General features: G+C 35.6%; 1 long non-coding RNA gene and 1 other non-coding gene across 2 annotated transcripts in view; one reads left to right on the forward strand and one right to left on the reverse strand.

Annotated features, from left to right (window-relative positions):
* LOC134657023 (uncharacterized) overlaps positions 1-15,185 on the reverse strand; it is a 129,968-nt gene that overhangs the window by 69,759 nt on the left and 45,024 nt on the right. The gene's annotated exons all lie outside the window — the stretch shown is intronic.
* Positions 13,979-14,051, forward strand: Trnar-ucg (transfer RNA arginine (anticodon UCG)). The gene has a single exon. It is a non-coding gene; the product is annotated as a tRNA-Arg (tRNA).

Genomic DNA, 15,185 nt, shown 5'->3' on the forward strand with positions numbered 1-15,185 from the left:
CTCCTAATTCTATGAAATTGAAGTCGGTTAAAAATAAGTATTAATAATAACAACAAGTCAATGTCATGCATACAGAAAAGAGCAAGTACAAAAAAAAACCGGCCAAGTGCGACTCGGACTCGCGCACGGAGGGTTCCGCACCATCAACAAAAAATAGAGCAAAACAAGCAAAAAAACGGTCACCCATCCAAGTACTGACCCCGCCCGACGTTGCTTAACTTCGGTCAAAAATCATGTTTGTTGTATGGGAGCCCCACTTAAATCTTTATTTTATTCTGTTTTTAGTATTTTTTGTTATAGCGGCAACAGAAATACATCATCTGTAAAAATTTCAACTGTCTAGCTATCACGGTTCGTGAGTTACAGCCTGGTGATAGACGCACGGATGGACGGACGGACGGACGGACGGACAGCGGAGTCTTACTAATAGGGTCCCGTTTTTACCCTATGGGTACGGAACCCTAAAAAAACAACAATAATTCATAATATTTATTATTATGTCAAGCTAATACAGTACATAACTACCTAAAATGTATAAAATATAATAACAATTTATTAGGCATTTCGGCGACGAGTTTGATAGATTATTTTAGCAATAGCTTTCTATCAAGAATTCCGTTGTTCCGTTGTTCGTTCCGATGTTGGTTTGAATCATGGAATCCGACTGGTGGACGTACTTGGGAAAATTTCAAAAATGACCTTACTGATCTGTATCCTGAAAAACGTAACCTCGCTGAAAAACTTTCCAAAGCTGTTGCTTATACATCAGATGTTGCAGATTCTTACTGTGAATATGCTAGAGAAAAGGTTAGGTTGCTACGAAATACCAAGATAGCGTTTACCGAAAGTCAGTTAATTGATATTGTTTGCGGAAGTATCAGTGATGTTAGCGTGAAAATGGCATCTCTCAATAGCGGCGCAAATACCACAGCGGAGCTTATTTCCCTTTTCACTGCTTATGTAAAACCCAAGAAAAGACCCTTAGAGCAAAGCGTGTTAAGTGTTAATAATAGCCCAAATAGATTTAAACGCTCCAAATTAGATTCTCGTGGTGATTCGATTCTCCAATGTTACTCGTGTGGCAAGTTCGGTCATGTAAAGTCTCAGTGCTACAAGAACACAAATCAAACACCCGATGTAAAAGTAAAAAGTGAGCCCTCTGTTAGTAAAATAGTACAAAAATCTTGCGAGTTCTGTAAGAAAATCGGTCACACGGAATCTACATGTTTTTTCAAAGCACGTGCTTCAACAAACCCAAATCAACGTACCAGTACCTCTCTTGCCAGTACATCAAATCCCAGCCAGACTACCGATTCAAAAACCAGTCAGATTAATTTTTTAGAGCAGATTTAAAGTTAACAAAAGCGTCGATTTACGATACGATTGTACAGACTTTAATTGATACAGGAGCTGCCTGTAGCATTATTAAACATTCCATTGTAAAGAATCTAAACATAAAAATAAAACCACACATCTCAAGGATAACAGGAGTTGGTGATGGCATGCTCGAGACCGTAGGTACAGTTACTATTCCTGTAAAGTTTGACGATCTGTGTCTTGAACTTGACGTTTATGTTGTACAAGATCACAGTTTAAGTTTTGATTTTTTAATTGGTAGAAATATTTTGCTACACTCTGGCATTAAAATAATTGCAGATATCGACGGCAGTAAAGTTGTTCGTAGGTGTTGTTTAAACTCTGATTCCGAGGTTAATTTTATTGAGAATATTTCCAATAGTGGTATTAGTGAACTAAAGACAATAATCGAGAATTTAGACATACAATTACAAACACAAATTTTAAACATTTTTGCGAAGTACCCTAATATTTTAAATAATAATGGATATGTTAATACAGGCGAGTTAAAAATACAGTTAAAAAATAATACTAACGTTTATTATAGGCCATATCGATTGTCCCCCCACGAAAGAGAAAAAGTAAAGGCGATAGTACAAAATTTGCTAGATAATGAAATAATTCGCGAAAGTGACTCCTCATTTGCCAGTCCAGTTCTTTTGGTTCGAAAAAAAGATGGAAGTGATAGACTTTGTATTGATTATAGATCATTAAATAAAATTATTGATAAGGACAGGTACCCTCTTCCTTTAATTGAGGATCAGATCGATAGGCTTGGGAAGGCCAAATATTTCATTTCGATAGATATGAAGAATGGGTTTCATCAAATTCCAGTCTCGCCTGATTCAATAAAATACACAGCATTTGTAACACCGGACGGACACTACGAATACCTAAAAATGCCGTTTGGAATTTGTAATGGTCCGTCCGTGTTCCAAAGGGCAATATCAAAAGCAGTGAAACATTTGGACTTCCTACTTGTATACATGGATGACATTCTTATACCATTCACGACTATTAAAGAAGGTCTAGAATATTTAGAGCAGACGATAGCAACCCTTAGTTCAGCTGGATTTACCATAAACCCCAAAAAATGTAAATTTTTTGTTGATAATATTGAATACTTGGGTCAGCATATATCACGACATGGAGTTAGACCAAGTGACGCGAAAATATCGGCGTTAGTGAACTCTCCGATCCCCCGTACAGTCAAGCAAGTACGCCAGTTTATGGGGCTTGCAAGTTATTTTCGAAAGTTCATTCCTGATTTTGCTAGCCGGACATCTTGCATAACTATGTTGACAAAAAATAATCAAAAATGGTTTTGGGGGCCTGAACAGGATTCTGCTAGAAAATATGTTATAGATCAACTGACTTCTTCTCCTCCATTATCCATTTTTGACCCTAATTTATGCACTGAACTCTATACTGATGCTAGTTCTTTGGGATATGGAGCCATATTAATTCAAAAGCTTGACAAAGAATCAAGAATTGTTGCCTATTTTAGTAAACGAACGACACCAGTAGAGTCAAAATACTGTTCCTATGATTTAGAGACCCTTGCGATTTATAATGCCCTTAAACATTTTCGTGTTTATCTTCTCGGAATCAAGTTTAAAATAATTACAGACTGCAATGCTATTAAAGCAACCATGTCCAAAAAAGATTTATCGCCTAGAATTGCACGTTGGTGGACATATTTACAAGATTTTGATTTTGAAATTATGTACAAAAAAGGAAAGTTTATTAGCCATGTTGATTTTCTGAGCAGAAATCCTGTTGTTGAACCCACTTCACATTCAAACTTCCATAATACTGTTAATGTAATCCCCAACAATAATCCAGAGTCTTGGTTAGAGGCAGCACAGCACAGAGACCCCGATACTCAAGCTTTAATAGATAGAGTACAGACCGGCGACCTAGATCAAACCCAATATATCGTTAGACAAAATTTGCTACATTATAAAAATGGCCCAAATGAAGAACCAAAACTATATATACCGAAAGGAAGTCGTCTTAATATTCTTCGCTTATTTCACGATGAACACTGCCACGTAGGATATGATAAGACGATTGGTAAAATTCGAGAGCACTTTTGGTTTCCAGGAATGGCAGCTTTTGTTAAAAAATATTTATTACATTGTTTAGTTTGTGTCGAACGAAAACGCCATCATGGCCCAAAACAAGGTTTTTTACACCCAATTAAAAAAACTGCCATTCCTTTTCACACTGTCCACTTAGACTGCACAGGTCCGTTTCCACAATCAAATGAAGGGTATAAATATATTTTATTACTTGTTGACGGATTTACAAAATTTTGTTTACTGAAACCCATAAAATCATTACATGCTCGCGAACTAATACCAATCATACGTGAAATAGTCACAACTCTTCGGACACCTACCTTAGTAATAACAGATCGCGGCACAAATTTTACATCCGGTGAAATTCAAGCACTTTTCAGAGATTTACATATTGAGCATCATTTAATTGCTACGGGAATTCCCAGGAGTAATGGCCAGGTTGAGCGTTATGTCTTTACAGCAACCGATATGCTCAGCAGTATTTGTAATGATTTGTCAGACTGGCCGAACGAATTGTGGAAAGTTCAGCAATCAATAAACACAACCGTTCAAAAATCTACTGGATATTCCCCACTTCGTTTACTCATAGGAATTGATGCCAACATCCCATCATTGCAAGCTCGTTTGGATGACATATTAGCTGAAAACCCCTCGGTTCCTCTTATTAACACACAGGCAGATAGAGCTTTAGCAGCACAACGTCTTGAAGAAATATCAAAAAAATTTAAAGACCGGTTTGATGCCACTCGACGTAACAATTTGGCTTTAGTTGTAGGCGATTTGGTTTATGTTAACCAAGATCATAGACGTAATAATAAATTAATGCCTAAATTCAAAGGACCCTATGAAATAACCGCACTTTTACCTAATGATCGCTATGCTCTGAGAGGTCTGGGAAATTTAAGAAATGTTATAAGTGCAAAAGAAAAATTACGTTATTGGCCAGGAGAATTTTTGAACGATGAAGCAACAACGTAATTTCTCTTTCAGTAACCAGGATAAATAAGATACATGTGTGTTAATTAATGTTGATTGGTAAAAATTGCTATTATTGTATGTATACAGTAAGTGATTGATTATTTTTCTTTTGATAACGACTTATTGTAATGAGTCGGTATAGTAAAAAAAAAAAAAAAAAAAAACTTCGAACACCTTCGCTGGTCGGCCATTCATTTGGTGTTTTTCTGTCTCACTAGCAGCGAGTGAATGAGATTGACATGTCGAGATGATTGGCAAGGTTAAGTCAGTTAAAGCACTCCGCTGGTCGGCCATTTGTTTGGTGTTTGTCCATTTCATTAGCAGCGGGTGAATGGGACAAACATTTCTAGATATATGGCAAGTGGTCAAAGTTATTATATATTTTAATCAATCACTTTCCTATGATTATGCTATGGATTATTGATTAATTGTGTACTTCGAGAACGAAGTACTTGTCAGTATAGCCGTGATAGATTATTTTAGCAATAGCTTTCTATCAAGAATTCCGTTATGATTTAAAGTGGGTAGATATTTTTTCACTTGATATTCCGTTACAGTACAATACAAATACTATTTTAAAATACTTTTTTATAAGTACTTATTATTTCTGGATGTAAATAAATCATCTAAATTCAATGTCTAAAGTAAATTATTGTTTGTGCTAATTGCATTTCCAAATGTAGCTTATATTTTATAATAGTAAATAGAAAGACTTGTCAGTCGAGTGTTGATATTTCGGTTTAGTGTCTTATTAGGTCTAATTATAACTTTATGGTATTGTAAAATAATAAAAACTAAGAACATTATTATTAGATTGATTCGAAATAGAATAATAATATATCTGATCAAATTTTACAGAAAATGTATTTAAAAAGAAGTTTACTGATAACTAGCATGGTTGCTTTGTTCAAAATGCTTTAAAAAGGCCAGAGAGCTCAGTTTCAGTTCAGTTTGTTCCCAGCCAGCTACCAGTAAACAACAGGTATGATTCTGCCTTATTAATTTCTATATTGAATTGTGTGTAATTTTTATTTAATTTCTGCAAATGCCTTATTTCTAAATTCAATTGCTATTCTTGGTAGTTGCCATTGCTTTGATATTTATGAATTAACAGGCTAGGCATACTAGCAATTAAAATGTATGAGATTATCTGCCTAAAACCGCTAAACTACTGTTTAACAAAAGACATGTATAAACCTGGTTCTCAACTTCTCGTCATTTTTCTTTTTCTTTTTAAAACGAATAATACTAGATTAATATTTTTATTAATTAAATTACCTAATCAATAACTTTGTTATTGATTTGTTTTAAAACCAGGTATATACCTAAAACCCTATTTAACTGTCGTGTCGTGTATAAGTATTATAGACCAATTATTTATTTAACAGGTGTAAGAAAGTATATAAATTCTTATCTTGAATCCTAAACTTTTTTTATTTGGATTTCATATGTTATATGAAATAAAATAACATGATTTATAATTCATTTCTTTTTATTTTTGATACCTATACTTTAATTAACAAGTTCGTGTAACTCTATCCAATCTGTATTGCATTTTATACGAGTGATTTAAAATGCAATACAGATTGGATAGAATTACTCTCTACACCAGCCATACTCTAAGTGTGTTCCGCGAAACCCTAGGGTTCCGCGACACTCCTGCAGGGGTTCCGCAAGAATTTAGAACACTATGCTTTAGTCGCCTCGAAAAATGTTACTATGCCGCCACCGTATTGTAGGATTCCATCAAGTATTTCGCTTTCCAAAAGGGTTCCGTCAACAAAAAAAGATTGAGTACCGCTGCTCTACACTACCGATACTAATTTTGGGTTAGTCAAGATTAAATTGGTACTAGTAATCATGAACCATAGATGGGTTCGCGAGGTCATACATAATCGTTATTATTATTGTAAATACATTGTGTCGGACCATAATATTATGACATGACTTTGCGTGTTATACACATTTAATTGACATTTTTTTACGCTTATAAAGACGTCATAAGATTTGGTAATTTTTGTTACCGTAAAATGGTGTGAGTAGGGATCGCGGGCAGAGCTGGGTTATGAATGGGGAGAGGAGGGATGAAAGGAGGGTGAGATGGGATTTTAAGGCTACTGCTACAAAAATAATGTATTCCAATTTAAAATGGAGCTATGGTAATACTCATAATAAAAAAAAATATCCAACAATCTTCCAAAATCACCTTTGTATGAAATCCCATCTCACCCCAATTACGAGCGACTACGGGGTGAGGTGGGATTTCCTGTTTATCGTCAAAGTTATGAAATGGAACTACCCAAAATAAAATAAAAACTAAAATACAAACGTCCGGAACACTTATTATATATTAAGTTTGCATAAGTATTTAAAATTAAAATGTTATCCCGGTTTGAAAGTCAGTTTTGCCCCTACTCACCCCATTTTACGATACATACTTACATAGGTACTACTATTAAACACTAAGTGCCAGTTATACCATCCGCACTTGCCAGACTGATCAACGTCACCCGCCGCGCCGCGGCGGTTTACTATGAAATTTTCCATACAATAAGATTTAGCGAACTCTTTAACCATGACCAACAGTTTTGCAGTCATGTATTGTAGTCATTATTTTTGTTGTCCACCAAGTTTAACGTTTCTCAACCGTGTTTTGCTTCAACTTGGAAGGCAACAACGAAAAGTATGACTGTACAAAAGACAAAAACAAATCTTAAACGATGTCACTCCGGACTAATGAAATTTTCAAGAGACTGATACGACTATGCAATTATTTTATGGTCCTGCAATTAATAAAAAAGAAAAAGCCTACTTTTCATTAAAGTTATTTTTTGAAATCACTACCTTCTTCAATAGTTATATGGGATTTAGCACAAACTCATACCTACTAAAAGCTTTTATATTAAGCGTCTCTTAGAACGTATTAGTGGTTAAGTGGTCACGTCTATACTTTATACTTCGTCAGAGCTTTCAAGTAGTACCATTAATACCTATACACACTTGAAATGGGGTGTGCCGGTCTAGTATTCTGATCGCTCAAAAGAGCCTAGGTAAATCGAGTTCTTACGCACACCAGAATAACTTGACCTCCAGATCTTTAGAAACTACGAATAATACCAAATCTCACTTACACTGGTACTTCATAGACTTCGCCTGGCGGGGCATGAAATGTCACCCACAGTCCCTAGTCCCTACCTGGGGCAGTGACTTGCAGAACCAAGGTGTACGGTTTACTCTCTCGATTGTATGCTCGCCTGGTACTATTCGGAGGGTCCCAGGTAAGGTGTTAATAAGGAATTTGGGGGTAGCGCCGGTTTTTTACACCTTTCCCTTTCAACACCTTTTTTTTGGTCTCAATTGTTACTGTTAATTGCGTCATTTTAATTTTGGGACATATAATGTTTCAGTAACAGATCTGCATAGATAATGTTTTTGTCTGGTCCAACCGCAACGCAAAGATAAAACATGTCTTGGGGAAGTTGCAGAAAAAACTGTGTTTGTAGGATCTTAAATCAATATTTCTGCATTAATTATAATGTTGAAAAATAAATCAAAGATAACCTTTGCGCTTATTATTAAATATCGAACAAGCAGAAGGTTGAAAATATTTTCTTTACTTTGTTTATTAAAGTGCTATCTATCAGTACTGTTGCACTCAAGAAATGAGACACACCCCCCGTAGAATTGTAATGAAATGAACGAATGGGTACGGTACGATGCTTACATTACATTGATAAGAGCCACAAATAACCAACGAGCATGCGATATAAGTAGGTATCCAAAATATACATAGTCTGCAGTTACAACTGTTGCTAGGTTCAAATAAAAGTCATGTTAAAGTCTATCAAGGTAAAAAGTAAAACGATTATGATGATGCATTCCTGTTATCCCTCATTAAGGACATAGGGCTCGCAGAAGAATCTTCCATTTGTCGCTATCTTGAGCGGCAACTTCCAGCTCTTTCCAGCCGAGTCCAGTTGAGCCAGCCTCCTTCTCAACTGATCGTAAAAGTAAAATAGTAAACCAAAACTTAAAATCTTATGAAATCATAATTCAAATAAATAAAGGCCACAGTTCTACAGTTCTATCCTATGTACGATAATAATACGAGATATTATAGTATGTAATAGACAATAGTATCGTATACAGGATTTTTCATCGCCTTTCCCTTGATTTAAACGTCTAAAATCGTAAAATTATTCAATGTTAGTATATGTCACAACAGTTTAAATTCGTCTAAAACCTTATATCAAAACTGCAATTACTCTTAACTACTATAAAAGAGTGATTTATAAGTAAAGTCAAACGTGCGGCCCGAGTCCCACGTGTGACCCGAGACTCGGGTGTCCTGGGCAAAAAGACACGCCGTACAAATTGACGTGCGACCATCAATTTGCCGAGTGCCTTTGTCCGTCTATTGGAAAAACGTTTTATACTGGGTCAGCCCATCTCTAGTATAATAAAAACCAGATATTCACAAAAACGGTGAGTAAGAATAGGGCTTATTTGGTTAGTATGTGAAAAATGGTTGGCTAGTTTTCACTGCGTACTATCAATTAATATTGCATATTTTTATGGTTGCTTTAATTATTAAAACTATAGTTTAGGTTACTCATACACGTTACCAACATCTACAAATTAACTAGTCTCACTCTTTTTAAACTACCTATATATTTTTATTTTAATCACCTCGTAATTAATTAACATTAATTATGTTTATCCGGATATGCGTAATTGCGTAGATACAACACGAAATCAAAGTTCAAGCATGACACTCACGAATTCGTCGTAAAATCATCAAATTGACCCAGTCGCGTGGATATCGTCATCCCAAAGTGTGTCGGAACGGAACGTAACTACGATATGAAACATTGTACGACGCAACCTCCCCGTAACCCTTTAGTTTTAATTAGGTAACTAATTACTGTCCGTGACATTGTCCGCGTAGAATTCGTTAGTAGCAAGCCGATACTAAGGTTAAAGGTACCTACCCCTGTAACCTACATTAGGGAGGTAATTTCTGGATATAAGTAGGTACAGAAAGCATCAATAGCGTAAAAAACACCGCTCCAAAACTACGAGTACCTCAATCGAATTTAAACTGTTGTGAGACATGCTAACATTGAATAATTTTACGGTTTAGACTCGCTTGTTTTAAGTCACTCGCGCGACATGTTTCGGAGAGCCTAGGCCTTCCTACGAGTACCTATTTAAAAATCCTGCTTATATCAAAGTGTTGTACTTATACCTAATGTGTTGTACCCAAAAACTTGTATTAATTTATAATTAACATTGACTGACTGAGGTTATTTAAGACCTGCCAGCATCACTTGTGATGTCGCGGGCGACTCTATAATATTATTACCTATGTCAAGCCCGATTCAGTCGCGCGCGACAACTCAAGGCATGCGTAGTCTGTCTTCTGCACTGACAAAGTCTGCGGGTAGTTTATAATTATTAATAGGACAGACAACTAGTTTAATAATGCAATCATAATGATAAATCCTCAAGTTCAACGCTCCATAATTATTTATAGCCAACAGAGATGGCGCCACGGTGATAAAAATATTCCTACAACAACATGATTGACCTCAGCAGTAGCGTAGTGACTGATAATGATTATTTATTATGAATTATGATTTAGTTCACGGCGGATCTATCAATGACATGAATGGCTTACTGACATGATGATAATGTGACGGAAAAATAAACATTGGTATCGATTTGATACAACAATAAAACAGATTGTTGTGTTGCTGATTTTTTACATCATTCTTATAACAACAACAGTAAATACAATCTATGGCCCTCAATGCACAAGTGAAATAAAAAATTAAACTTTGCCCATCAACTGGGATACAAAATTCAAGGTTATGACTTAAGGCCACTGAGTGGATATTCCGGATAAGTGCGGATTTACGGGTAGATTGGGGCCAGAATAGTAAACCAGATATACCAGGGTAACAAGAATTCGAAGTGGTATCGCAGTTAGCAATGGGTGTCATGATATAAAAGGAAGTAGAAATTTAGGCTTTAATTTAAAGCAATAGAGTTGAAAATCAACAAAACAGCCCATAAAGCAGTTGCCTCGGCCGACGGTATTAGCTACGGTAAAGGTGACACTGAGTATCTTCGGAGTACTTAATGTAAATTTTGTATCTGCACATATCAAAAATAAATCCTAACCAATACACGGATAAATTACCGAAGGGGATAGTATTTAGGGAGGATCGGTAATGTATGTAGAAGCGCTCGTCCGCTATCCTCTTAATACATTACGAAATACCTAGCTTATCTAATACCTTTAAACGAGCAATTCTTGTACATTTAAATCTATAAATATTTCGAGGATCTCGGAAACGGCTCTAACGATTTCGATGAAATTTGCTAGGTATATGAGGTTTCCGGGGGTGAAAAATCGATCTAACTAGGACGGTGACTTACTTAGAAGACTTAGTTGCCATTAATAGCAATTCGTTATTATACTTGCCTACCCCAAATACGGAATATGGTGAAGATCACAAACCCAACATATCGTTATAATTTACATATGTCTGAAATATGTCAGAATGTTAATAATGTGGTCAGTTGGCAGATAAGCGGAAGATTCCTCTGACCGGGAAACCCTAGGTTATCTGTAGTCCTTGCCTGGTGACGCACCAGGCCATAGTGTTTGTAAACACTCGAGTCTTCGGTGGATACTCACATATACTCGAGTCAGTATAACAAGTCATGGAATCGAGTTCTTTTAAAATACGAATACTGGAAAATTAAACTTTCAGTACACGGAGTGCAGCCGCCGCGAGCACTCGAGCCTGAAGAAGGACCCCCGATGGGCCCTAAACATATCGCCAATAGCGACCAAAAATACAAGCTTGTGAGTGTAACCATTGTGATCTAAATATTTTAAATACGAATACCTCAAAAACTTGTTTCTTATGTAGAGACTTAAGTCATTTTTAAAGAATATTAAAGAGATTAAAATAATTTTGGAGTCGCGATTTCTATACTCGCATCGCAACTTTACGGCTTAATTTAATTTTAATATATAATGATTTTCAATTGGTATTCTTAATGATCTTTGAAACTGATGATGAGTCTCCATTTTGGGTCGATTTTAGTAACGATTTAATAACTCGAGCTGAGAATTACGTTTCATTTGAAAAAACTGTACTCATGAGACTTGGCTTCTTGCCATCTCTACTAGCAGTACCAGGGTCCTAGAAATAAGGAGGAGCTGTTGCATCAGTCAATCTGATTGGTGACGTTTTCAAGATGTCATAGATCAGTGGGCAAAGTACGGCCCGCGGGCCAACTCCGGCCCGCGAAACCATTTTATCCGGCCCGCCGCGGATGCATTGAAATAATTTGTATATGGCCCCTCGATGATTATATTTTGAGGATTCACCAGTTATGCAGTAAAATATTTGAATACATATAGATAGATAGATGAATAATTCATTTGAAAAAAATATATAATAATATATAATTATAAAATATATAATTTATGTACCACATTTCTGGCAAATAAACGCTATTTCTATTTCTATTTCTATATACATACATACTTATATATACAAGTTTTTTTTTTGCTGTAGCATAACTGCACTTTTATATAAAACCGTAAAATTTTGAAATTTCCAGTTTTGCTGCAATTCTGGCCCTCCTCCGAAATGTCTCAAGCTTTCTGGCCCCCCATGAAAAAAGTTTGCCCAACACTGTCATAGATAGTTTTTGGTGAGGATCAAATTTTATAGGTAGGTAGCTAGGTACATGTAAAGTCATTTTTTTTATTCGGTAAACTAAAATGACATTTCATAGTATGAACATCATGTGTCATTTCATACTATGAAATGTCATTTTAGTCTACCGAGTAAAAAAATATACTTTAGCTAATCAATTTTATCAAAGCATTACACGTGAAATTTTTTGAAAATTATTTATTTTGAATACAAATAATTAAGGCGGACCGAACTTGTGTTTATCTTCATACAATCATTACTATCGTTTAGTACAGTCGCTTTCAGACATATCGGAGCGGCCGAGGTGCTCAAAAATATCTGAACACGCACGACGTCTTGACAATTGAGGTGTTCAAGCATACCTATAGCTCGCCTGATGGTAATTTAAGCGTTTACCGTCTCTACTAGGGATGCTATATGCCGGCGCTGACCCTTTAAAAACCTGTAGAGTTCCGTAACTCAAAAGAAAAAAACGGAACCCTCTTGCTAGAGGTATCGAGTTCAATCTATGGACTATTGGCTAATGATAGGATATACTGGCATGGCAATGGCAGTATCCCGTGTTTCTCAAAATAGGGTCTGCTGCTTTCGGGGCATTGAATACCAACCATTATTCGGACACATTTTTTTTGCATAATAAATAAATCCTCGGCATCTGTGCTGTTGCCCCACAGCATGATTCCATAACTTAGCCGCGAGTGAGCTAATGCATGATAGGCCGACAGCCCAGTTTTTAAGTCGGTTGTCCTACTAGTTTAATTTTAATGTGTTTAGCTTATAGATAGTTTTCATGTTTTTTGTATGTATTAATTATTTAAATTAATATTATAAATAATCTGAATATGTATACCTATACTTTAACATGATGTATTAAATTTATAATTAGCTACTTTTGTCAATCCTGCCTGCTCTACCTTGCTACTAAAGAATGTTTGTATTTGATACTGAACAACAGTGTGGCTAAGGACCAACACAGTGAAATATGAATTACATTAGGGGTCATCCATTAATTACGTCACATGTTTAGGGGGAGGGAGGGGGTCAAGAAAATGTGACATGTTGTGACATGGGGGAGGGGGGAGCCACAAACATTGTGATGTCACTTTAACTTCATCAGTAACCGAAAATTAATTTATATATTTTATTCGCTGTACAGTTAAATAATTAGATTTTGGATGTAACTTTCGTTGTGTTATGAAATTACTAATATTTATATAACAAAAATATTTTTTTATTAAAAAAATTATGCCGAGTTAATATTGTCGGTTTCGTTGAAAACAAAATTGCCTAAAATGTGACGTCACACCAGGGGGGGAGGGGTTTGCAAAATGTGACCAAGTGTGACAAGGAGGCGGGGAGGGGTAAAAAAACCTAGAAATTCGTGTGACGTAATTAATGGATGATCCCTTATTATACGATGCTACACGATTAGGGTTTGCAATCCGGATCCGAAATGTATGAAGTTATCCGGATCTGGATCCGGATTCGCGGATATTCCCATACATTTCGGATCAGTCGTGTAAACCCTACACACGGTCAATATTTATACATCCAAGAACATAACATGCAAAAGGATTATCTAATAAATATCGTCAAATGTCAATACAAAGTCAGTTTACTAATAAGCAAGTAAATAACATAAGTGTCACCCAACCTAATTACTAAAACTCGCCTATTACCTAACCTAACATTTTCATTTCAACGAATCACGGCGAAAATGTGCTAACTGGAGGTAAGCGACCTTGTGACGTCACGCGTGACATCACGCGGAGGCTCGCTTCACAGCACCGGTTGGCCTATTTCGCCACGATTTCCAGCGACCGTGTGGCCTAATGGATAAGGCGTCGGACTTCGGATCCGAAGATTGCAGGTTCGAGTCCTGTCACGGTCGAAATTTGTTATTTTTGCTGTGACGTGAAATATTATTTTTTTCAAATTTTTTGTTCCTAGGTATTTTTCAGTGTAAGTACCTAAGTAGGTATGTAGAATGGTTATTCAAAAAAATAGATATTTTACAATATTTTTTTATAAATGTATTTAATATACAAATGTGTCTTGTATGTTTGCAGTATTGGTTAATAATAGATATTTATATTGACAAAAATTTCATTATTTTTCTCGGCAACAATATTAGGAGGTTTGAGGTGTAATTCTTGTAGGTACCTATATACCTAACTAATTTGTTAAGTGATTGGTTGTTGTAATAAACCAATCTCAAATTAATTTAAAAGTAATCTACTGGTGGTGGGACAATGCTGTCCCCAATCCCAACATTTTAGGGCACAGTTAATTATTAATTCAGTTATTATAACATTCGACGATTATTATGTAAGTAGTACAACGTAATACAATACCGGTAAACATGTCCATATTTAGGTTGAAACACAAACAATGAAAGTGTCCTATTCAATATAATATTGTTCGTACATATTTAGGCGCATTAGCACAGAATAAATAATAGTACTAAGTACAGAAGACTCACTCTCTAACAAAACGCGTCTGTTACGATCAGCACAGATATGGCCGCTAGGTGGCGACAGCGCCACGCGCGGCTTATGGCTTTCCCCAAAAGTGGGGCCGAACGGATGTAGGTACTTTTAGCTACCTGTAGCAAAGCGACGAAATGGCGGAGTGAGACACGCCTGGCATTAGTGAGAATATTTTTTATTATTTAGATAGTGGAAGAAAGGTGTAAAAAAACTAGGTGTTTTGTTTACTTTGTCCACAAAAACAAACAAAACTCTGGAATTAAGTAACTATTTCGAAATGATAATCCAAATTAGATCGACTTTGAATATTTCTAAGCCATATAATATTATTATTGTAAATTTTATCAAAATCGTTAGACCTGTTTTTGAAAACCAATTTAAGTATTAAGGTGCAAATGTTTCTAAAACAAGAATATCAAGTTTAATTTTGTTTTTTTTTTGTGATAATGTATACTTAAACTTGCATTTTACCGTATTATATTATGTCAAATGAAAATACACACTTTTAGACTTGTGTTAATTTTAATGCAATATTT

This window comes from Cydia amplana, chromosome 19, assembly GCF_948474715.1.
Source record: "Cydia amplana chromosome 19, ilCydAmpl1.1, whole genome shotgun sequence".
NCBI classification, from domain to species: Eukaryota; Metazoa; Arthropoda; class Insecta; order Lepidoptera; family Tortricidae; genus Cydia; species Cydia amplana.